This window comes from Medicago sativa, chromosome 7 (assembly GCF_051527215.1).
Source record: "Medicago sativa cultivar Bolivia chromosome 7, Bolivia_mono, whole genome shotgun sequence".
Taxonomy (NCBI): domain Eukaryota; kingdom Viridiplantae; phylum Streptophyta; class Magnoliopsida; order Fabales; family Fabaceae; genus Medicago; species Medicago sativa.
Window position 1 is genome coordinate 40,758,777 of NC_140755.1, and position 26,927 is coordinate 40,785,703.

The 26,927-nt window shown below is 35.3% G+C and overlaps 1 long non-coding RNA gene and 2 pseudogenes across 2 annotated transcripts; 2 read left to right on the top strand and 1 right to left on the bottom strand.

Moving 5' to 3' along the window:
• Positions 1-985: 985 nt before the first annotated feature.
• LOC146906116 (uncharacterized) lies at positions 986-5,264 on the top strand (annotated as a pseudogene).
• Positions 5,265-8,974: 3,710 nt separating this feature from the next.
• Positions 8,975-26,463, top strand: LOC146906117 (vacuolar protein sorting-associated protein 54, chloroplastic-like; annotated as a pseudogene). The gene is made up of 16 exons (XR_015020144.1): positions 8,975-9,026; positions 9,878-10,681; positions 11,351-11,413; positions 12,128-12,244; positions 12,800-12,863; positions 13,449-13,580; positions 13,803-14,008; positions 16,755-16,911; positions 17,208-17,296; positions 20,646-20,902; positions 21,954-22,125; positions 22,213-22,296; positions 22,390-22,757; positions 23,836-23,989; positions 25,083-25,164; positions 25,276-26,463. The product of XR_015020144.1 is annotated as a vacuolar protein sorting-associated protein 54, chloroplastic-like (transcript).
• LOC146906118 (uncharacterized) lies at positions 12,869-15,204 on the bottom strand. Its single transcript, XR_015017754.1, has 2 exons — positions 15,072-15,204; positions 12,869-13,018 (listed from the first exon to the last, which is right to left on the bottom strand). It is a non-coding gene; the product is annotated as an uncharacterized LOC146906118 (long non-coding RNA).
• Positions 26,464-26,927: the final 464 nt, after the last annotated feature.

Below are 26,927 nucleotides of genomic sequence, written 5' to 3' on the forward strand. Positions count from 1 at the left end.
AACTATATGAATCTCTAGATTAGAGTTTACAATTTGCCAACTGGTATGATGAAGGAGAAAGTCGGAATGGGGTTAGGGAACTATATTGGAGAATTTTTGGAGTATGATGGAAATAACAATTCTAGTTTCTGGCATGAATATATGAGGTTGAAGGTGAGGTTCGATATCAGACAACCATTGAAGATAGGGAAGAAGATCAAGGCGAATAGGGGAGAATGGTGTGTGGTGAATTTTAAGTATGAGAAGTTAGGAACCTTTTGTTTTGTGTGTGGGGTCCTAGGGCATAGCGAAAACAAGTGTGAGGTTAGGTTGTCAGCCAGATGTTGCGATTCCAAAACGGTGGTCAAACGCTATTAGGGCAGGTCTGTGGAAGTCAGGGAGAAGGACGTCATTACAGTGGTTGCGGGAGGATTGGGGATCTAAGGCTAATGTGGAGAAGGAGGGAGGGAGGGGAGCCGAAACAGATGGACATTCTGAGTATAGTAGACATCATACATCTCTGACTCCTGTGGAGAGGGTGACCACGTGTCAGGTACTTGAGGGCAAGCAAATTGGTTCTACGCTTGTGTCAAGTGGGATCATCACTGGTGTGAATGATTTAAGGCATGCAAATGCCCCTTTACTGACTTTTACTAAAGATATAAGGTCGGGTACATCATGTTCAGCCATTCCCTCGACTATTGATAACCAAAACCAGGTGCATAGTACTAGTGAGAAGGATAATAAAACAGAGATGGAATATCAATTTCAGAGAAAGCGTATGCGAGAGGACAAACAACCTGTAGAGGAATCCACAAATCAGACTAACCAGCATTTTTTATCGGCAAGTCCTGGCAGCCAGGACTGCCGGGACCAATTATTATCTTGAGTTGGAACTGCCGGGGATTGGGCAGCCCGAGTGCAGTTCCAAATCTTCAAAACCTGGCCCGGGGACACAAACCAGACATTTTTTTTCCTATCTGAAACGTTGGCTAATAAACGAAGCATGGAAAATATTCGTGTCATGTTGGGATATGATTCATGTCTAGCAGTTGATGTGAATGGCAGGAGCGGTGGGCTGGCAGTGTTTTGGAAAGATGTTTCTAATTGTCGTGTGTTAAATTACTCTCGAAATTTCATTAATATGATTGTGGAGGATAGAGAAGCTGGTGATTGGAGATTAACTTGTTATTATGGCTATCCTGAACGTGCTCGTCGTCGTGATGCTTGGGATTTACTTCGAGAATTGAGGGATATGTCATCCCTTCCGTGGTGTATCATTGGGGACTTTAATGATTTGTTGTCTCAACAAGACAAAGCTGGTATTCACCCTCATCCTAATTGGTTGTGTATGGGTTTTCGTGAAGCGGTTGATGATTGTGCCTTATCCGATATTAAATTGCATGGTCACCCATTTACGTGGATCAAGAGCCCGGGTACCAATCGAGTGCTGGAAGAAAGATTGGATATGGCTATGGGAAGCTCTGAATGGCTGCAACGTTTTCCAGAAATCAAACTTACAAACTTGCTTACTTCTCACTCAAATCACACTCCAATACTGCTTGATACTATACCTACGATTCGTCAAAGGTATAATTATTCTTTTAAATTTGAAAATAGTTGGCTTTTTTAGGACGATATTGAGGAGGTGGTGGTGGATGGTTGGCGTGGTGCAATGGGGTTGGAGCTTGGTGATAGGGTTGTGAATTGTTCTACGAAGTTGCAAAGTTGGGGTGGGAGGAAGAGAGTTCGGTTTAAGGAAGATATTGACCAATGTGTCCGTATTTTAGAGGAATTACGTGCCCAGCCAAATGGAATGATGCGTCCGCAATATGTCGCATCCCGAGAGAAGCATGCTCGACTTCTTGTACAAGAGGAAGCCTTTTGGAAGCAGAGAGCGAAAATGCACTGGTTGAAGGAAGGGGATATGAATACAAAGTTCTTTCATACATCTGCGGTAGCCCGCGGCAAAGTGAAGAAGGTTAGTAAGCTCCGCACGGATGATGGGAGGACTGCTACATCGCAAGAGGATATGTGTGCGGTGGCACAAGGTTATTTTGAGCAACTATTTGCTGCGAATGCGGGTGTTCATGAACCGGTATTGGATTTGATGAGCCAATGTGTTTCGATGGATGACAATATAATGCTTACGACACCTATTACAAAAGAAGAATTGCGTCAAGCCCTTTTTCAAATGCAACTGGACAAGTCCCCAGGTCCAGATGGTTTTAATCCGGCATTTTATCAGAGATTCTAGCATGTGTGTGGTGATGATATTTTTCAGGCAGTTGCTTCTTGGTTGGATCGCGGTTATTTCCCTTCAAACATTACAGAAACAAATATTTGTTTGATCCCGAAGTGCGAGGAACCAGATAATATGAAGGATCTTAGGCCTATATCTCTTTGTAATGTGTTGTATAAGATGGTGTCGAAGTTTCTCGCTAATCGACTGAAACGGTGTTTGGATAAATATGTGTCAGAGGAGCAGTCAGCGTTTGTCGAGGGTCGCTCTATACTGGACAACGCGTTAATAGCTACCGAGATAATCCACTCGATGAAGAGGAAGACGAAGGGATGGAGAAGGGAATTGGCTCTCAAGATTGATATTAGCAAGGCTTATGACAGAGTGGATTGGGGGTTTCTTCGTGGTGTGCTTATGCGAATGGGATTCAATGAGAAATGGATCCAATGGATGATGATGTGTGTTAGTTCTGTTACTTATTCGGTGCTTATGAACTTTGACAGGGTGGGGCCTATTGTACCCGGACGAGGGTTGCGCCAGGGTGACCCGTTATCACCGTATTTATTCATATTGGTGGCTGAAGGCCTCTCGACTCTAATACATAAGGCAATGAATAGAGGTGATATTCATGGGATACAAGTATGTCGTGGCGCACCAGTGGTTTCCCATTTGTTGTTTGCAGACGATTGTTTCTTGTTCTGCAGGGCCAATGTGGTGGAAGCACAACGTCTACTCACTATTCTTAAAACTTATGAGGCAGCATCTGGACAAGAAATTAACTTATCAAAGTCTGAGGTGTTTTTCAGTCGCAATATGAGTGGGGCAGCGCAGGAGGATTTGTCACGCATTATTGGTGTCCGACATGTGATGGGTACTGGAAAGTATTTGGGATTACCTTCGATGATTGGTAGAGATAAGATATCAGTTTTTTCGTTTATCAAGGATCGTATCTGGAAACGAATAAATGCGTGGAGGGGACGAGCATTATCGAAGGCGGGTAAGGAAGTTATGATCAAGTCTGTGTTACAATCTATTCCTTCATACATAATGAGTATTTATCTTCTGCCGAATTCAGTTATAGATGATATTGAGAAGATGATCAATGCGTTTTGGTGGGGAGGTAGGAGTAACAATCGTGGGATTAAATGGATGGCATGGGAACGTGTGGCATGCCCCAAAGAATTTGGTGGTATGGGGTTTAGGAATTTCAAAGCTTTTAATCTCGCCATGGTAGCTAAACAAGGATGGAGTTTTCTGTCTAAACCTGAATCTCTGGTTGCTAGAGTTTTTAAATCGAGGTATTTTCCCCGTTCATCATTTTTAGGTGCTAAACTCGGTTATAATCCGAGCTTTGCTTGGCGGAGTATTTGGAATTCGCGTCAGTTACTTTTATATGGATGTAGATGGACAGTAGGAAATGGGCAGCAGGTTAGCGTGATGAATGATCCATGGGTTCGAGGTGCCCAGGGAAGCTGGATTCAATCCCCACAAAGCCAAAGTGTTCATAGTTTGAGTGTGTCTGGTTTGATAGCTACTGAGGAACGGGTTTCGGATATTAATAAGATTGAATCTTTGTTTTCAGATGATATGGTGCAGGCTATTCTCGACACACCACTATTTGAGGAAGTTCAAAATGATAGAATAGCGTGGATGATGGAACGACACGGGAGGTATACTGTTAAGACTGGTTATAAACTAGCTATGATGGAGTTGTTACATACTGATCGATTCCATGTTAAAGGAGAATGGCATAGAATCTAGAAAGTGAATTCCCCTCATAAAGCTCGTAATTTGTTATGGAGGATTTGTCGAGATTGTGTTCCGACGCGCCTTCGATTACAATCACGACATGTACAATGTGAGATGATATGTCCCTGGTGTGAAACGGCTGTTGAGGATGATTGGCATGCTTTTGTAGGTTGTACGGTGGCGCGTGAGAGTTGGTATTGGGCAGGGCTTGCGACTGTAATGCAACCGCGAGTTGGAACTATGAGCAGTTTGGCAGACTTTATTTTTGATATATGTCGTTCAGAAAGTCGAGACATTGCTGGTCGGGTGGCTTTACTTCTTTGGCAAATTTGGGCTGCACGTAATGATGTCATTTGGAATGACGCTCATCATACATCAACGAGCATTGGGAGGACAGCACTAGATGCATGGCAGCAATGGCAAGATGTTCATAAACAGCCTTCACCACTGGTTGTACAACACGAGCAGAGTAGAGTGTAAGGTAACAATTCAGTTTGGGAGAAACCGAGCGAGACGTGGTTGAAGTTCAATGTAGATGCCGCGTTCCATGATCGTAGCCATATTACATCTTTTGCGTGTTGTGTTAGAAACTCCCGCGGGCAATTTATTCGGGCTAAAACAAAATGGAAGCGGGCAAATATGACAGTTTTGGAGGGGGAGGCATTAGCCTTACTCGAGGCCCTTCACTTTGCTGATGCGAACAGATGGGACCGGGTTGTGTTTGAGTCCGACTCATCTACTCTAGTGCAAGCTTTATCTTCTCCGGGCCATGGTGATTCGGAATTCTATGATATTGTTTCTAGTATTATTTATCAGTTATCTTTACATTCCAACTTCGAGGTGAACTTTGTTAGGAGACAAGCGAACATGGTTGCTCATAGCTTAGCTAGGGCGGCCTGTTCTTGGGCTAGTCACCGTATTTTTTATTCTTATCCTTCTTGTATTGAACATTGGTTGATTAATGATAATAGTTAACTTTGTTTCTGTCAAAAAAAACAATAAGAAATGTTAAATAAACAATAAAACAATAAAAAATAAAAAAATAAAACAAAAAGATAATGAGGTTGAAAGCAATGATTTTTTATGGGAGGAAGAGGTAGATGAAAATAATAAAAAATCAAATTGTCTATATATAGGAAAAAAATCATATCATGATCAATTTTGATTGGTTGGTGAAAAATAAGTGAGTCATGATTCAATTTTGATTGGCTAATAGAAAATGAATGAGTCAAATCCATTTTGATTGGTTGATGGAAAAACATTAAATGAAATGGGGAGTATGAAAATGTCATGTGTACTATTGTTTTTAGATGTAAGCTTTTGTATTATATAAAGATAAAGATAAAGATGTATCATATTTTCGTGACTAAAAATATGATTGTGATTGAAAATATGCTCTCTAACATATGGAAGAAATGTATGGAAAAGAAGAAGGATAAAAAATATGTTCCGTTTTTCAAGTTTAACCATGAAATAAATTAAAAAAAAAACAATGAAAGTTAATAGCATTTACACGGCATTAAACTATTAATTTTTTAGTCACCATTTACGTTTCAATCACTAAAACAAAAGGAATATGCTTTGATGAGAGAAAAATGTTGTCATAAAATAATTAAATAAGTAATTGCATTTTTAAGTGGCATGTCTACTTTTGCTTCTATGCAAGCCACATCTATCTATATTATAAAGATAAATATTTAAGGTTGACCATTAAATGAGAGAAGCAATGAGAGGCCAAAGATTTGACCTTTACTAAATATTTGAAATAGATACAATGTGTAAGTGTGAAATAGGAGAGGAGCGGAAAAATAATCATGAGAAAAAGAAGTAATATATATTTTTTCTTAAACAATACTTTTCGATACACAAATTTCATTTCAATTGAAAAGTGAACACTAAACTTAGTCAAATATATATAACATACATATTCATGTAAGAAAAAATTGTGGGTCGTCATATAGGTGTTCGTGGTGCTGTTTTGATAAGTTGAGGTAAGAACTAATCAAATAATCAAATAAAAAAATGATCTGATCCGAGAAGGTTCCACAAAAGGACATTCAAACATATCCAATAATATTATATTGTGTGATTTTCAATTTTTTGTATCAATTAATGGTTTTGTTTTGAATCTTTCTAGACTTGAACACTCATATCTCGTCATTAAATTTGTTTCCATGATAAAAGTTAAGGGAAATGTTAACTTGTGCCCTCAAGGCACAAGTTAATGATTCAAATATAGAAAAAATTTATTGGAATGTGTGCATTGCATTTAATATTTAACTTTTTTATCATTTAAATGCACAAAATTTTAGAGAAAATTTCTTCTTTTAGGTTTCTTAACATGTGCCCTAAGGGCACAAGTTAACACTACCCAAAAGTTAAACATAATTTCACTAACAGTATGCAACTAATGCAAAAATCATATACTGTTCTGGACCGGCCAAAAGGATTCTTGGCCCATCCACTTAGGCCCAATATCACTCATTGCCCAAACTCCACGTTTGGCATTATTGCTCGCAACTTACCCCCTCCCTGAGGGGGGTGCACGAAGCAAACGAGACTGGTTCAAACTAACCCCAACGTCTCTCTTGCACATTCTGCACGTTCCCGCAATAAACTCTCTGGCGGTTACACTTCCCACAATTTCGTAACCGCCAGAGCCAGGTGTGCCTCCTCAACGGCTCTGCAGCTCTCCACCTCTATAAATAGGGGACTCACTGCAGTCCCCAAGGTAGAACTTTTTTCTTCCTCTCAAACCCTCACTCTCTGATCTTACTGACTTGAGCGTCGGAGTGCCTGCAGGTACACACCACCCATCCGCTCCAAGAAGCAGTATGACGTATTCCACCACCGTCACAACCACCGCATTCAAAGCACCGGCAGTCACCTTCTGATCAGGTACGATCATATACTAATATAACTTTTTTTTTTACAGAAAATGTAAATAATAGTTTTTTAAAGGATATCCTTAAATCATGCAATTGTCTCTAGCAATACGAGAAGCATTTCATAGTCTTCGTGAACTAAACTCAGTTGGTAGGGACAATACATAATATATGCAAGGTTCGAGGTTCGAATCTCGGCCACCACCAAAAAAAGAAGCATTTCACAAAAAATGTATAATAATAGTTGAAAAAAATATTAGTTACGTAAATTTGAAAATTTGAATTTTCTATTATGTATTTTTTTTCGTAAATTAAATTCAAAACATATTATAATTTATTTTCAGTTAAATGATTTTTAATATGAATATTTTAAATACCCGTGCAAATATTAGCTATATGATTTTTTTCATATACCTGTGATATGTTTGAATTCTAGCTATGTTTATTTTGTAATGAATAAGGTAAAATTAAAAACAACAATTAAGGAAGCAAATCAATAGAGATTTTCTTGCAACATATGGACATGATTACATTTTGGTGTGTATGTGAAAGAAAAAATTAAATACACATTTCAATATAAGGTTGCCAAGTTTGCCACACGTACTATCAAAATAAAATAGGGGGTCCTCGTGAGCTTAGCTCATTTGGTATGGACAATGCATAAAATATGCAAGGTCCGAGTTTCAAACCCCGGCCACCACCAAAAATAAAATAAAATAGGGGAAATGTTTATAATAAAGATGAGACAAAACAATTAAAGATTTTTAATTAATTTTGGTTGAGTTGAGATTTTAGGATGTGCTACAACTATTTGATTATCCTTCTATGCTAATTTCGATAGACTAGTTTGCCTTCTTACAAAGATATATTAATTAATTGTTTTTTTGGTATAAAGAATATTAATTAATTAATTAACTGGATATTAGAGAATTGTTTTTTTTTGAGGGAGGGATTTGTTGTTTTTATAGGCAATTAATTGGGATATTTTATTCATAAAAAAGAATGGGTCTTGCTAACAAGTGCTCTAAGGGCATTGTTTAAGGAACCCACAAAAAGAAACTATGTCTTGAAAATACAAGTCCAACAAATATTAAAGTCATAATTGTACAATTTCCAATGCAAAAGTTGCTACTTTTAGATGCTTAAACAATGTCCTTAGGGCACTTGTTAGCATTTTCCAAAAAGAATTAATGCAAGAGATTTGAAGCCACACTGGCACACACTACAGTTAAACCATACCGGTTTAAACTCCCAATCCCAAACCCGGTTCAACCACCGGTTTTTTTCCATACAAAGATCTTCTTCCTCCACTTCCACTACTCCATTTTCATTTCATTCCTCACTGCAAAACCAACCTCAACTCTCTCCTCTCTTCTTCCTCCAGATCCCAACCTTTTTCATTCACATTTCCCTTTCCTCTTACACCCCCCATCTCCCCTTAGGGTCCGTTTGGTTCGAGAGTTTTGGAGGGGAGGGGAGGGGAGGGAAGGGGAGATTTTTAATTTGAAGTGTTTGGTTCAATTTTTAGAAGGGGAGGGGAGGGGAGGGGAGCAAATTTTATTGCACTGCCAAAATTATCCTTATATTAATTTAAAATCTCAATATTATCCTTATAACATTTATTATTATTAGGTTATATTATCCATGAAACAACTTTTATTATTATTAGGTTAGGTTATATTATCTTGTAACAACTTTTATTCCATATTATTAACAATTTTTTCTTGTAACAACTTTTATTCTATATTATTAACAACTTTTCCTTGTAACAACTTTTATTACTACTTGTAACAACCCTATTACTAATCCATTATTCCATCGTCTACATCGTGTTGTTATCGATTACATCGTTATTGTTTCGTTACTTTATTATCGTTATTTAATTAAGTTTATGGGTAAAACAGTAAAATAATTTTAAAATCCCTCCCCTTCCCTTGCGAACCAAACACACTTTTAATTAAAATATCTCCCCTCCCCACCCCTCCGTTAAAATTCTTCCTCTCTCCTTCCCTCCCCTCCTAATTCTCGAACCAAACGGACCCTTACACCCCCCTCACACTAACTAAAATCCTCACTATAAAACCAATGTCCTCTAACTAACTCCCCCTCTATAATCCAAATGGATTCCCCACCTTCTCAACAGTGGCGTAGCCAGGACCCTGAGTCAGGGGGTTCAGACTTTTGAACTATAATCAATAGTTACACACACACACACACACACACATATATATATACACACACACACATATATATATACATATTCAAAAATATATATTAAATGCAAAATATTACATGCATACTCGACAATTGTCCTCAACGTGATTTCGTTCTATGAAACACTAAATAGTCAACTCATTATCTATGTTGACCATATGTCTTTTAGTTTCAGTCAAATTTGTTTTTGGAATGTCGCATATTCTTAAATACATGGGTGTAATTTTTTTATCGTCTCTAAATATAAGATCTTATTGACCTAAAAATATAAATTGAAAAAGTTGGTAGTATTATTAAATTTATTGATAACTTCCTTAAAAAAAAATTGTTGATAACTAATATTGTTTTGCAAATTTAACCTCTAAAAGAGAAAAAAAAAGAATTATGTTTTTTTTTTTTTTATCATCATAAGATTTAGCACAAAGTGCTAAAAATCATAGCATAATTAATGATATGTTGCTAAAGATTTAATATAAATTGTTTAATAAAAATTAACATACCTTACAATTTTTCCTCTATTATTCCCTTGCTAATGATCAATTATAACTTTATATTATAAATTCCACTAAAACCTTAACCAAAATCTTGTCCATACCATTTTTACTGATATATATTGGTTTTAATTGACTAAGTTGCACAGCTTGCTATCATCGGGCTTATTAAAAAGTAATATTGTCAATGAGCTGCATACATGCATAGCTAGGCGCAAACTTTCTAATTTCTATGAGATAGTGGTGCAAGACATAAGTGTTGAGGGGGTTCAAGAATAAAATAACATGGAAAATTGGTATAAAGTTAACAGAGTGAGGGGGTTCACTTGAATCCCCTGGGTGTAACGTGGCTCCGCCACTGCTTCTCAACAACCGTCGTAGGGAAGATCACCGACCTTCTCCACCACCCATCTCAACCGCACAACCTCCATATCTTCCTCAACCTCTTCCCCATCTTTTTCCAAAGACTCTTCAACAATCCAATCTCTCCTCAATCCTCAACAACCCTCTCTCTTCCACCACAATCTCCTCTCCCGAATTCACCCCTATCTCCTCCACCAAATCCGCCTCCACTCTCACCCGATCCGATTTCCTTCCTTATCTCTCTTCCCTCTCCGATCCCTTCCACCGCTTCGACGAAATCCGCAAACACGCTAACCGCGAGATCTCAACTATCTCCGACGACGGCGGTGCCGGAGAAGCACTCGTCGCGTGTCTCCGTGAAGTTCCGTCTCTTTACTTCAAACAAGACTTTCATCTCGAAGAAGGCGCTACGTTCCGCGCGGCGTGTCCGTTCTCGACTTTTGCTGAGAACGCCGTTTTGCAGGAGAAGCTTTCGCAGTATCTTGATGTGGTTGAGCTTCATCTTGTGAAGGAGATCTCGTTGAGATCGTCGTCGTTCTTTGAAGCGCAGGGTGAGTTGCAGGATCTTAATGGGAAGATCGTGGAAGGATGTGCAAGGATTCGTGAATTGAAGGATACGGTTAGGCTTATTGATTCCGATTTGGTTGAGTCTGCGAGGCAGATTCAGTTGCTTAATGGTACAAGGACGAATTTGTTGGCGCTTCAGCAGAAACTTAGGCTCATACTATATGTTAATCAAGCACTCTGCTCTCAAATTGGTTCGTTTTTTGAATTTTTGTGTCAAGATTCTATGTTAGTGTGTGTTAGATTTCGCTTTACAATCCTCATTTTTAGATTTTGAGTTTTTTGATTCAATTCATTGATTTTAGAGTGAAGTGTTCAGGTTTTAGTGTTGTGAATGTTAGAAATTTTACTGAATAATGTTATTGAGAATTGCGGAACAATGACACGCCAACACTGATAACAATTACTGAAAATTGCATGATTGAACGTAATCACACATTTGTGTCGGACTCTGGACACGCCTTCGAATAGAAGTACTATCGGTACTGCAGATATTCCAGTTAATCTTATGCAGTTTTATTTCTGTTAGCTAGTGAATAATTCAGAGTTTTGAATTTCGAATGTTTTTATTTTGAATCGTTGTAATGGAGAGGTGTTAGTGCTGTAAATGTGGAAGCTATACTGAATAGGATTAATGAATTATTGAGATTTGTGGGGAAACTATTTGCAGTTTTCTTTGGGTTGTTGTAGTAGCAGTTCTGTGAGCTTGTAATTAATCAATTTATGCAACAGGTTTCTTCGAAAATTAGTATGGCGATAATTTTGTTTGATTTTCCTATGTTTCCTTTATTATTTTAGTCGTTTTTATGAATGTTTGACAACTGGAAATCCATTTTAAGTTGATATATTTTGCTGTGATACAGCTTGTTGCATCTGCAGATTGTGCTGGAGCACTGGATGTAACTGATGATTTGCAACATTTGCTGGTATACTTTAATTATTATATGATATTTTCTGAATATTATTCTTAACTACTACTTGTTTTCATGATCGTAGACTTAGTTTTGTTTATCTTTTCATCAGCACTATATGTGTTTGACCTATCATGACTAGGGATGTATCTTAAGTCTTGACTTATTATGATTTTTAGTTTAGTCAACTTAATAGAATATGATGGATAACTCAACATAAGTAATTCCTAAATTTTATTCAGTTCAAAAAATCCAAGGTACAATGTAGTTGGTATCCTCTACTTAGAATATATTTTCCCCTACAATTATAATTGCTTTGAAGCATTGAAATTAGAAAGAAGGTTTATGTTGATTCCATTATCCATATTGATCACGATATATTTACTTTGTGATATGCGTAGGTACTGCATTATGTTCCTTTTCTTTGCATAATCACTGAACATGTTTAGATGTTACCAGATCTTATCGTGGATGGGTAATGTCTTAGTAAATGTGTGTGTAGCTGATATCAATCAGTGTTTGGGTAGCAGATACCAATCATAATATTGAATTGTGCCAGTTTCCTTTTAAGTTACAGCTGACATCAATTACTTACAGTGTCGAACTTACCTAGTTTCCTTTTTAGTCTGTTAATGGCACAGTCTATGTTTTAACATCAATGGGATTCCTGAAGGACGAGAAGAAAATTTATGCTAATTTTAGTCTTATTGTTTCCTGTAACTTTGGTAGGATGGAGACGAGCTCACTGGCTTGCATTGCTTTCGCCATCTTAGAGATCATGTGACAGGCTTTATAGAATCCATAAACAGGTACACCTTTTTTGATGTCCAGATCTATCAAGATTGTGTATTCCGTTAACCTGCATCTGCAAATTCATTTGACAGTGTTTTCTACTGCTTTTTGTGATTTTTGTTCCCCTGTAATAATGGGAAGAGAATAGGGTTGAATTATAAGGTTTCTTTGGATAGCTCTGTTTTTGCTTTTGATCTTTAGATGGTGATAGGGAAGTTTACACTCTGCTAATGGCTTTGATGGGTTGAAAAAATGTTTCGGGCTTGCATTGCACTTGGCCTATCTGTGAAATCTTTTGTTCTTATGGTAGAAAAATAAATTGTTTTGATAAAGAAGTAGGGGGATGCAACCATTGAAAATCAATATGCCATCCTAAAAGAAACAGAAGTGAAAAATAAGACAGTGGAGAAAGATGAATCCACATTTATCAAGTTTACCAATCTGACTTAAGCACCATCTAGAAGCCAAAAGCACCCATTTAAGAGTCAATATTTTTTTTTGTTTGAAAGAACAGTCAATATTTAAAAGTAGTGAATTTTAACTTAGGTTTATAAGAATTTGTATATAAATTCTTGCCTAGATTTTGAATATATAAATTTATAAGAATAGGTGCCTGTGGATACAAAACATTTGTACCACATGAATCTGGTTCAGTCAGCTGCTGATTATTCGGGTTGGTTTATCCAAGTAAAACACATCATTTTGATTGATAAGAAAGAGAGATACAGAATAAGAGTAAATGCAGCTAATACTCACTGTTCTAAGCAAGCCAATTACAGTAGGGAGAAGACTATCTTTGAAATTGGTTGTTTCTTCTTCTAACTTTGCCTGGTTATGATTAGGTAGAGATTAGATCAAAATTTGCATCCTCAAAACTTCAAAACATCACAATTGAGAAATAATATTTATCAAAACACGGATGCACACCCAAGAAAATATAATAACAGAAAGAACATAATCCACGCAACATAACATTTTGAGATTTCAGCTTCTCAAACATTGGATTAAATGCTAGAGTACTCGATGAAAATATTTATCATTGTGCATTTGTGCTTAAGGTAGCAAGAATCAACAATACCTTCATTTATCCTGCTACTTATACTTATTTCAACTACTTAACTACTTCCAACAAAGAAGAGTTTTGACTTTGGATTCTTCAAGTGAATCACAAGTCAATCCCTAACAAACCTATTTGGAAGTCAAACACTCCTTTAAACTCATGTTTTTCGAACTTAATTTAAAACCTGATACTGCACAGGGCAAAGAGCCGAGTCTGAAAAGATCACTAATATGAAAATCCCTTTCACTATGGAGGACGGTTCTACCATGGTGGTTCCCCCTTTGCGATTCCGACCACCACGGAACCGCACCCATTCACTTACGGAGGCCGGTTCTACCATCGGATAATGGAGCCTCCATGGTTTCACCCCGTCCATGCCAATTTCAAGTCCGCTATCGCAGATTCGATTCTCAACCCAGTCCTCACGAGTTCAAAGTTTCAAACCATTTGTGAGTCAACTCACCTTCTCCCTCCTTTGATCTCTGCACTTTGACTATCCATCTCTGTTTTTATCTCTGATGTCTTCCCTCTTTCCTTTCTCATTTCAATCAGAGTCACTTTCTGTTTCTGGTGTTTGTCCTTTTGTTCCTCTTGAACTTGAGAAAGAAAATCAAAAGGAAACATCATCAGATGAGCAACCTATTAGATTTGTGGTTTATGTTTGGTTTGAAAGCAGAGCTGTGTTGGGAAGGGACCAAATGAGAGAGATTCAAAATGGGTTGATGAAAAGTGGACATAAATTTTTGTGGGTAGTTAAGGTAAGATTGTTGACAAAGAAGATGTATAACTGAGGTTAGATGAGGTATTGGGTGGTCAGTTGGTAGAGAGAATGAAGGAAAAAGGGTTGGTGGTGGTTGAGGAATGGGTGGATCAAAGTGATATTTTGAGTCACAAAAGTGTGGGTGGGTTTATGAGTCATTTGGAAAAAAAAAAGTTGTGGATGAGCTGGTGAACGTGTAGTGAAAGGGGATGAAATTGGAGAGTTGTGGCTTATGGTTGCTGCTATATTGATGGAGGTTAGGGAGAGGGTTGAGAGAGAGGAAAGGAGATGGTGAAGGAGAAAACACGTGCTCTCCCCTTTTTTCCTTTTCCATTTATTTTATTTCATCATTAATTATTATTTTTAATTCTATAAATACACACATGGCTTTTCCTTTTTTTAATTCAAAAAATACACAGATGGTGTGACACATAGTATTGACCAAGTCAAAATTAGTGTTTTGCAAAAGAGGCTAAATGGAGGGAGGGAGGGAGGGGAGGGGGAGGGGGGGGGGGGGGGGGGGGGGGCTTTGGTTATTTCTTTTAAAAGGGAGCCAATATCGCTACATTTTAAAAGTTAGGGGGTGAAATGTGCGTGTAAGCCTTATTATGAATTTGTAATGTTGGATTATTGGCGTGTTAATGTGATTATATTGATTACACAAATTTTCAAAAAAAATTACCATTTAAAGGTCTTAAAGAGTGCCCCGGGGGAACTCGTTAACATTTCCCTTATATATATGTCGTGTAAAGGTTTTTAATATTATTTGTATATTAGGTATACTTTTTTTTTAACATCTTTTATATTAGGTATACTCTACGAATCAACGGAAGCTCTGAGATTTTACCTACACTCTCGACTAGAGTTTGACAACCTGACAGTACAGTTCACTTTAAAATATGCCAACTACATTTTACATGAAGAAATCCCTGTGACAGTACCCTCTATAACATAATAATGGTAAACAATTGACAGATCTCCAGCACAAGATTCATATAAAATAAAAGAGACAAAACAAAAAGAGGTGTTAAGGATAAAAGTAATTTAAGATACGATCTTACTTCATCATCTTTTCCGTTCATCAGCAGGGAAGCTCTTGATTTAGCTTTAGATAAAATTATCACATCTGATTCTGCAGCATCGGTTAAAGAAGATCGAATAAACTCTGCTGAAAGAATGCTACAAAAATAAAACAATACATTACTAAACATCCAATACATAACACAACTTGCGGTTTTTCTTCAAAAATATACAATTGTTTTTTACCACTATATCATTACCAAAACTCAAGATTTCAAAGTTACAAGCATTGATGGACAAAGAAAACATGTTTTAAATAAGCGTAAGTTTAAAACATTTTAAAATAAAGCAACGTGGATGAATTTAGTTCGAATCATATACGAAACCGAAATAAAAAGATAAGAATGTAGTTTGTTAAGACCAACCCTTAAACAAATTTAAAAGCGACAAGCAAAAAAATACACTCCTGAACTTTCCAGTTGATAATTAGGATTACTTGTTTCCAAGCCACAAAAAAACACAATAACAACCATCTTTTATCCAAATCAAGATAAAAAATTAATCCATTTGTTGATGATTTTTTGTTTACAGGCCACAATAAATCACAATATCTACCTCAATTGCTGCTTCGTTTCTCTATTAAAAATATTTGTTGTTTATGCTAGTTCAATTTCTATATCATGTCATGGGAGTTTGAATAATACCTTTGGTTGATGAAAAATCTTCACTAAGATCCATGCAACTAGTTATTCTTTTGTATTTTTGAGGATATGCTGTTCCTTTTATCCTTCATAGTGATTTGTAAACGCTTGGCAGTTGGTAACAGATATATGAGGATAAGATAAGAGACAGAAAAAATCGTCTGAGATCTGGTACCATAAAAATAATTGATGAACTATGTTGCACACAAAGAAACATCACCTTGAAAGTTTCATCTTTATGCTTCCAATGTAATTCTCCTGAAACTCCTCGCGATTCATTCTAATTGTGCTATGTGAGGCATGGAATCTGAAAACCTTGGAGTGGCAGAGCCGCAGAGGTAGTCTTGGCAACAAGTTATTTTATGTGGAGTTGGGAATACTAACACCGCACAATTACAGTCCATTAATTAGGTGGTGGCTGTTTGTTGTTTCCCCATGCCATCTATACTTTCATCTTATTAACTGAAATTTTCCTCGAAGCCCTTTTTGTAGTACAGACCACAGAGCAGTAAACTATGTATATGATACAATAACAACCAAGTTTTATCCATCTAGGTGGTGTAAGGGATATAAATGAATTGGACAACTGTCCCTAACATGCACATGCACTATTTCAAAAATAATAATTGTACATTTGACTGCCATTCATTGATGCGTCTCTTTCTTGGAGGGAATTTGTTGACCTGGAATCAAAATAAATTTTCCCATGAAGATTTAATTTTAACTTGTCTACAAAGTATTCCAAATTCCCCGGTCCCCCTAACATTCGTAATTTAGGATATTAAGATTTCACATGTTTTGTGGGGAGAGACCTATAAGATATGTTTACGATTCCTAAAGCTTTTCAGTTTATTTTTTGAAATTTATTCCTTGTTCTTTTAGCTTCTAGAAATGCACACTATGCTCCTTTCTTGAATGAGTCTTAGGATTGTTAGATGATATTATACTATTTTCCCCAGGTAGTCGAAAACTTGGTTTTCTGGAATTTAGCTTGTTTTGGTTTTATGGTTTTCTTATTCTCAGGCTAAACTTCCCTCTGTTCTGAGGATCTATCGAGACACACTGACTGCTGATATGAAGAGTGCTATTAAAACTGCCGTTGCTGAGTTGCTTCCAGTTATTGCTGCTCGAGCTTCAGAATCGGAGTTCTTTTCTGGAGACAGAGCTGTAGAGGCAGATGGTGAGAATTTCTATAGCATAACTATTGATATTTGGCTATCAGAAATTAAATCTTATATATGGGTTGGGGGTTAAATTATTATTTTCACTGTTACATTAATAACTCAAACATAATTTTTGTGTGGATCCAACCATTGAACAGTAACAATTTGTTGCATTGTTTATTTATGTCACATCTCATAAAATGTAAATAGGTTTGTAATCAGACTGTTATATATATATATATATATATATATATACCTTTCTTTTATAAGCACTTTTCTACTTTCAACTTTCTAATGTTTAATAGTGACTCAGGTGGTGGTGCTTCACTTGCTAGCAAGTTAAAGAGTCTGTCATCTGATTGCTTTGTCCATCTTTTGAGTGCTGTTTTCATGATTGTACAGGTAATTTGTACTTGACTTTTGTTGTGTCCATCTAGACTATAATTCTTGTATATTTTGAAATGTATTTAGTCTTAATAATATAGACAACACACATTAATGATATCTTGCCGGCATTGCTGAGATGCACAGACACTAATACACAATACACAGACTCTGCAATTAAGGAAAATTTGAAAATGTCACCTTGCTTTATAAACCATCTGTTTTTTCTTCTTGCTTTTCTGTATTATTGTTAATTCGCTTGCTGGACTCATTGTTTTCTACCAATTTAAATAGGGTGCTTTATTGATAGTAATGAAAATGGTGAAATAGTAGTAGAGAGTTTCTCTAACTACTCCCTGAGCAAAGCTCCGACACAACTCAGAGAGGAATCCTACTCTGGCCCTAACAGAAAACTTATTCTGTCATCTCTTAAACTCCCAAGAATTCCCCTGTACATACAGATAAAGAGAACATTCTGTTATTTAACCCTAATGGGCCTCTTATTATTTAATCCTAATGGACCACTTACTAATAATCAACTTAAACCTAATTAATCACCTACTAATTTCTTAAAACATCCTCTCATATGTCCTAACAACATGCATAGTCAGAAACATTTTCTTTTCCCATCATTTTCCTGATAATGCCGAGTAAAGTTGCATAAAAAATCAATTTCGCTACTATTTAGAAGTATGTTGTAAGTTTTAGCAGATATGAGTGATAGTTTGCAATTCCACTCCATTTCATTCTTTGTTTTTTAAGTTACGGAACAATCGTAAACTCCAAGAAAATTTGATCTTGGACACTAGAAATTGTGGATATGAGTGTTATAGTGTAAGGAAGAAAAAGGTCAGACATGGTAAAGCATTAAAAGAGAAGTCTTGTACCTAATGGTCCTCCCGTATTATTCATAATTAGGGAACATTACTTAGGAAACACCTATATGGAAAGTAAGTACCTAAAGGTAGCATTTCCACGTTGAAGAAACTTCCATTGGAGATTAGAAGCATTGATTGTTCCCAAGTGTTGAGATATTGTAAAATAGTCTTGGTACCAGTTTAGGTATTATCCTATTGTATTCCTGAGATTCTTTGCTATTTTCTCCTTTTAGTTGATTATCTTCCCTAATCTTTCGCGATTAATTAGGTTAGCCTCATCTATATGTGTGTGTGTGTTTGCGTTTTTTTGTTTAATGGCAAATATTAGTCGCTAGTTGTTAGATTAGTTTTTCTCCTTCGTCCGGGTTTGAACCCAAGTCCTCCAACTCCTTATCTCTTAGTTCAAACCAGTTGAGCTATCCAACACCTTTTGTGTGTGTATTACAAAAGTCACTAATGGATTGAAAGTTTATATGATATAAATCATTTTTATAAGTGTTTATCTAAATCTAAAGTCATTTGATTTGACATTCCGAATCACATATCAAATTATATTAGATTTACAAAAACGCAATTGCAGAAAAAATCTATACGATATGAGCTTTGAATCCAACAATAAATTTTGTTTTATAAGTATTTGATAAAAATTTATTGAGAACTGTAACACTATCCAATTGTTACACTGGTGTAATGTGATTCCTCCTCATCTCTCAATATATATATATATATATATCATACATTTGTCCATTATTATATGCTCCTTTTGCAATTTTCACATATATTAAAAAAATAAAAAAAGTGGGTAGTTCCCTCGAAACAAAACAAAAGTGGGTAGTGTTGTACCAAAATAAAAAAAAAGTGGGTATTGTATTCAATGTATCTATTTTGTGTATAGATGTTCCTAAAATACCATTTTGTTTATGGATGTGTTCAACTCTGACACCTCATCTCCCAAAACATTTAGTAGTATTAATTGTGTGTATTTGAAAAAAATAAATAAATGTATCTGGTAATTTGAAATGGGGATTATATTTACGGACACTTTTTTTTTTTTGTCTGGAAAAAAAGGAGCTTATATTGAGGAACAAAGGTAGTAATGTATATAGAACATTCTCTTTCCATTGATACATGAAAATACAGTTTATTTTCAATTACTATTGGTATTCATAGCAAGGTTCTTAAGCCCTATTCTTTGTGTCCTCAAGGGTAACCTAGTTTTTAGTTCGGTGATGCCCAAAGAGAAACCTTGCTATAGATATCATTTTGAATATAAATATTTCTCATTAACTGTGAAAAGGGCTGAACAAATATTTTTATACACGTGAGATGGAATCTAAATAGGAATATTATCCTATCATTAATCCTACTACTAGCAAATCTTGATATAATCAATCTTAATATCTCAACACATATGATGTATATGCTTCACCTTAAGGGGCATGTCGGGATATTGTAACATTATGTTCAGATAATATCCTGATTGTGTTTCTGGTATTATTTCCCAAGTGTCCTTTTTAGTTATTTTTTATTCCTTAACCGGTAGGGATTGATCAGGTTAACTTCTTGTATACATGTTGTACATTCTCCTTTCCTTGATACAAGAAAATACAATATATTTTCAATCTGAAGTCCGATCATTATGCTCTATGCTATCTTTGAAGTGATCGTGATCTTCATGTAACTCCTTGAGTGTTTAGTTTTGTTTCTTTATATATGTGAGAATCTGAAATCCGAGTTATATCAAATCTTGAATAAGAGAGAAAAGAGAGACATATGATGAAAACTGTGCGTCTGAATAGCACTACGGAAGATTTATTATATAGGAGTTAAGTAACTTAGAGACTAAGCTAGGATATATTTACAGAAGGAATATTCTAAATAATATTCTATGCTAAGTAACTTAAAGAGTAAGGTAAAATATATTTACAATGTAAATATAATTATCTACTATTTATTTAAATATCAACATCAACAAATATCACATGTACATGAATCAAAACGCTCCCTGGTTTAGAAATTCTTTGTCTTGACAATCTTGTGGTGTTTCCTTAACTTTTATAATACTTAGAACAGTGAAACCTAAAGACATTTTATTCATGGCAGACAAGGTTTGCATCCACGAATTCTGCAATCACAGGACTTGAACTTTTCCATATATTAGATTGGTTTTAATAGCATTAGAATATATTGTATGCTGTATAGTTTTTACTGCATAATTTTGTCTCTTGGTACATTAAACCTTCATTATCAATGGCTATTGCCCAAGAAAGGGATTATTGACTATTATGCCAACTTGTAATGTTAAAAACTTACATGTTTTATCTTCCTAGGGAGACTCTATGTATTGGCTATATTTCATGTACAAGAATAGGTATTATGTGTCTAGGGTTACAGCCATGTTACTGAAATTTACCTTTCCAATGGTTTGCACTTTATCAGCTTTTGTAAGAGTGATGTAATAAGATTTTTTTTCTTTTTAGTGATTGCAGGCACATTTAGTGCGGGCGGCTGAAGTGAAAAAAGCCATTGAATGGATTTTGAGCAACTGTGATGGTCATTATGCTTCTGATTCAGTTGCTGCAGCAATTGCGCATGGTGCTGCAGCTGCAGAAATATCCCAAGAAAGTGAGGTTCATGGTACCACATTTTTGCCATATTCACCTCAAAAGAATGTTGCCAAGGGTCCATCTTTTCACGGAAAAGCAATAGATGCTGTGAGCTCCTCAAATATGTCAAAAAATTTCAGGTTAAATATAGGCTCTTTGTTCTAATACACTTGTAATGGAAAGTTGTTCTGGATTCTTTTGTGTTTAGATTGGAAGAAGCATGTAATTTATGATGTAGGAGCTAATTTTCCTCTCACAGAAACACCTAAACTCATTAATGGAGTATAGAAATGAAATACTAGTTTTAAGTTAATAGAAATGATAAATAATTGTATTGAAATGAAATACTTGTTGTTTTGTGCAAAATATTTTTCATTTCTCTTATAAGTTTGAACTGTTGATACTTTATTGAATGGTGACAAATGTAATATATTGAACGAGGACTATTCCTTTATAGAATCCTTATTCGTAGGAACTCTTTTTAAACACCAGAACACTATTTATATGTCAAAAGCCAGTTAACTCGAAAGTTCAATCTGATAGGTGAAGAAGGTACACAAAGTTTTACACTAAAAGCATTATGGATCTGTCCCATCATTTTAAAAACCAGGCTACAAAAAACGAAATTGGACAGAATTGTGAGAGGAAAATTAAAAGAAAAATGAGCTAGAATATTGTTAAGTGCCACTACTTTCTGTTCCCTTAAGACTTGAGTGGTTTGCCACATGACTTCAGCTGTAGTAAAACCATCTATATTCTATAGCATGCATGTCTAATATATCTGGGACATTTTCTTGCTGCCGACATTATCTTTTGCAAACATACTATCATCCATCCCCTTAACAATGTTGAATCCGTATGGTGATACTCCTCTCAAATGTTTTATCTTATCTTGTTTAGTCCTTCAGTAGTAATTTTTCTGTTTTAGAGGCTGCTAGGATTGAAGTACTGTATTTCTTTTACTGGTTACTAATAACTAATTGCTCTTATGTAATCTTCTCTCTTAAAAAATATGATAATGGGGGTTAAGACCATGATATGGAGTCCACTAGATGCTTGTAAAGTTAGTACATGGACTATATAATTATAAAATAAATTATACTTTGATCTAGTATGCTTTCTGCCATTACTTTTGTGTTTTAATTGCTGCCCAATTTATTTCATGTTCGCAAAAAATCTGGTCCTAAACAGAGCTGATGTATTGCGAGAAAACGCAGAAGCTGTGTTTGCAGCATGTGATACTGCTCATGTAAGATGGGCAAAACTTCTGGGGGTCCGTGCTACTCTCCATCCTAGGTTGAAACTGCAGGAGTTTCTAACTGTTTACAACATCACCCATGAGTTCATTACAGCTACAGAAAAAGTACATATTTTCATTTTGGTTTAAAGTTTAAATTTCAAATTATGTGGTTTTAGTTTCCTGATTGAACTCCCAAATTAAAACTAACAGATTGGTGGAAGATTGGGATACAGCATCCGTGGGATACTGCATTCACAGGCCAAGGCTTTTATTGATTGTCAGCATGATTCTCGGGTCAGTTTAAATTTGGTGCTTTCCGTTGTGTTTTATATATTATTTCCTCAAAAAACTGTTCATCTCTATTAATATCCCTTGCTTTGCATTTAGGTGTCAAAAATTATGGCAGTGCTTGACCAGGAAACAAGGGTGGAGATAGATGTTCCTGATGAATTTCAATCCATTATCAATACGCTTTTTCCATTGGATGCATTGTCTTCTGGGGACCCTAATGCTGTTGAAGAAGATAATTCAAACAGTTACCATGATTTGGCGACTAACAATGATGCTCGGCCGATGGCAGACACTGGACAGTCAAATGCTGAACAGAATGTTGAGCAGACTGATTCCACCGATGAATCTAAGAAACCAAATAGAGGTCATAGTAAATCGTAGAGTATCAGCACTGAGAAAGATCAGAAAAAATCTGCATCTCAACCTCTTTTCTACAAAGGTGTTGGTTATCACATGGTAAACTGGTTGGTCATCTGGACTGAACTTTGTTTTCTTTTTGCCCCCTATTGTATGCAACTTCTATTCATTGTGTCTTCTTTTCCTCACTCTCTCTCTCTCTCTCTCTCTCTCTCTCTCTCTCTCTCTTAATATGCTTGTGTAGGCATACTCAAGTATTTTTTATTATTATTATTATTATTATTATTAGGGTTAAATATGTTTTTGGTCCCTATAAATATGTCAACTTTTCGTTTTAGTCCCTCTAAAATTTTCCTTCAACTTTTAGTCCCTATAAAATTTTCAATCTTCACTTTTGGTCCCTCTTTTAAAGTAAACTCATATGTAGAATTCATATTATTTAATAAAATTTTTCAGAAAAATTCAAAATATTATAAGAATCACTCCAAAAAAAATTCAGAATTTTTTAACAAAACATGAATTTAATATGAATTTTTATATGTTTTAAGGTTAAAAATTCATATTTAATTTGTGTTTTGTTAAAAAATTCTAATTTTTTTTAGGAATTTTTTTAAGAATATTTTATACATTTCTGCACAATTTCATTAAAAAATACAAAAATTAAATTAAAAATAGGGACCAAAAGTAGTGATTGAAAATTTTATAAGGACTAAAAGTTGAAGGAAAATTTTAGAGGGACTAAAATGAAAAGTTGACATATTTATAGGGACCAAAAACATATTTAACCCTTATTATTATTATTATTATTATTATTATTATTATTATTATTATTATTATTATTATTATTATTATTATTATTATTATTATTATTATTATTATTAGTCCTTCTGTTCCATAATAATTGTTACATTTGCGAAAATGAATTTGCCCCCAAAATTGTTATTTTTCAGTTTTCAATGTAACATTAATTACTTTTTTCCAATTATGCCCTCTAATTAGTATCGTGTGTATCGCTCCCAAGTTATTATTTTCAACTTTGGGTTTACGATAATGAGAATCAACCAATAGTTAATACGGTTAATTTGATAAAATTGTTCTCTTTTCATCATTTATAATTTCTCCCATTTTAGCCCTCAGCTGTGAGAATGCATTTAAAGTACTTCAATATCTTCTGTTTGCTTCCAGTGGCTTGATATTGCTCAAGATGTTGTCAGAATACATTGATATGAACAACCTTTTGCCAGCACTATCTTCAGAAGTTGTTCTCCGTGTGGTAGAAATCTTGAAGTGTTTCAACACAAGAACATGTCAACTTGTGCTTGGGGCTAAAGCAATGCAGGTAGTACTTGTATTGTTCTCTGAATTTTTGGATCCTTTTAGATATAAAAACTATTTTTATAAATAAGATGCATATATCTAGAGCAACGTCCAAGTGATTTCTGCAAAAGAATTTAGGTATTCCTCTATCTCTTTTAGTTTGACCATTATCCATCTCATCACTCATTATCATTTCCAATACAATAAATTTTTCTCTTGTTTCCCTTCACTGCCCAACATTCAACACTATAGGGAAAAATGGTCTTATAAGCTCAAAAATACAATTGTTTGACTCAATAAGTTAGAATCAATTTTCAGGGGCTGCTCCTTACTTTCATCCTGTTCCAATCTTCTCATCCATGCTTCCATTTCGTTTTTTTTTTTAAAATAAATATTAGAAGCTCCAAGGATCTGAGCTCTTTGATGCCAATTTGATAAAAACCTAATATATTCATATCTGAAATAGAAAATAATGGAGCTCTGCAATTTACAATCTGAGGCGTATCCCTCTGTAACTGTACAACAGAAAGCAAAATATAGAAATGCAGAAACGAAGAAGACAGTTGGATTAGTATCCTTCCTCAAGCCAAAATATTTCCAATAAAACCATTCTATTACCAAGAAAAAAGATGATAGGTTGCCATAACCGTTACCCAAAATATTTTCATACCCCCTCATACTGTTACCCCCCCCTCCAAAACCCATTCTATTATAACAGAATTCTCACATTCTCTCTCTTTAATCCCCTTACCCCACGTGCCCCATTCTGTTATTTCTCCCCCCACATTAATAATGGACCTTTCATTAATAGTGACCCTATCAGATTTCAACTAATGTGTTAATGAAACCCAGCTTGGGGAGCATATATTGAGTCATTTCATATCAGCTTATATATTGTCCTGCACTGGAAAAAAACCGCAGGACAATGCTGAGTTAAAAAATTCACGGCTTTCAAACAGTGTGCATCATTTCGTTAAACTATATCCTAAGTAAATGCTGCAGCTGTTGATTTTTTCGGCTTTCGAACAGTTTTGCTTAACGAACTTGATCCCATTTCAATTAACTTAGAGTTTTGTCATTCTTTTGGTTTCTAATTTTTTCTAAATTGTGTTCAGGTGTCTGGTTTGAAGTCCATCACCTCTAAACACCTGGCGCTGGCAAGTCAAGTCATTAGTTTCATACACGCTATTATTCCTGGTACAAATTCGCACACAAGTTTTTTGAATGTGTTTGTATCACAAGAGTTTATGAAATTGTTGTTACACGGTCGAATTAAATTATAACTTTGTTCTTCATTTCTGGTGTAAGAAATTCGGCAGATTCTTTTTCTGAAAGTTCCAGTGAATAGAAAATTGCTATTGCTTTCAGACATTGATCGAGTCGCGCAGGTACATACCTAATCCCTTTTTCGCCTTCCTCCATCTGATAGAGTAGACTTATGCAGATGCTGTTTGATTTTAGTTGCATTTTTCAATGAATATCTTTGCTGGAAGTATTATCTTTTCTTTCTTTCTTTTCCTGCTTATAGGGGATGAATATTTATGATTTACAATTCCTCATATAAGGTGAAAATTTACATAGCAGTGTATTAATTGGAAATAGATTTTCCATGTAGTCTCCCTTGCAATGATTCTCCAATCCCTCTACTTTTCCTTTGAGTGGAAAAAGAAATATTGTAATAGAGGAAGGGGCAAATTAATAGATATTATGTTAGGAACCCGAATTAAAGAGAAACAAAAGAAATAGTATTATTGATTGAAAAGAAAATATTACAGAAGATCAACCCTCTGTAATCCTAGAGCAAAAGCTCCTCAGAGAAGAGACATCTCTCTCTGCCCAAAAACCAACAAGGTTCCTAACTGAATAATTCTCAATCTCCCTACTGTTGTTGCCAAATGGTCTTATTTATATAAACTAAGGGCATAAACTGCCTGTAACCACTCCTAATCAATACAAATTACTGCATAAACTGCCTAACTGCTCCTAATGAATACAAATATTGCATATTATACAAAATGCTAACTGCTCCTAAATAACTATATATTGAAATAACTGACTGCATCAGCAGTTACCCTATCAATACCACCCGATACCTAACAGATTATTTGAGTTTGTAAAGTCTAAAGTGCTGAGTAACTGAAGGAAATGACAAAATGTGATAGAAAATGGAAGTGAACATAAATATATAAAATAGACAGAAGTCTGCGAAGCTTACAATTAAATGCGATGACATGTATTCTACAGAGTGCAAGTGTTGCACAAGAAATTATATCTTTTAACAACATGGGTGCATTTAAGCTGAAGGTCAATAGTTCGGATTTTGTAGCCTTTGTTCAATTTTTGGGTTTAACAAAATGTTTGGGAACCGGAACAAGGACAGGCAAGGAACTTGTATATCCACTAGATAATTTTTTTTAGAAACTTCTTTTCTATACTGATTTCATCATGTTCAAACTCATTAATCTCATCATCTATGAAATTCAACACCCTTTATGATGGCTTTTACTTGTTTCTGCATGTTCGTACCAGTTGAGTAGAGTTTAGAATGATCAACTTGTATTACACAAAGGGGATGAACAAATATATACACAAGAGAGAATCTCTCAAAACAAGGAAAAATAATAATCTATGGACACAGTATAAAAAAATATTAATATTATAGTCATGACTATAATCAACTGTATCAAATGTCATTTTTCCCCTCAAATATTTTTTCTTCCTTTACTCCCATTTTAATAGCGAAAATGAAATGTTAGCCTATGTGGTTAGAAGTTTGATAAACAGTGAACTTGTCCCTCGATGTCCCTTGATGCGAAACATGATATGTGAACCTATTTGCTTTTATATTCGGAAAAATGAAAGTATTGGAATGACTTTGTCGCGAAAATGAGATTTTAGCCTATATGGTTAGAAGTTTGATAAAGGTTGAACTTGTCCCTCGATCTCCCTTGATACGAAAC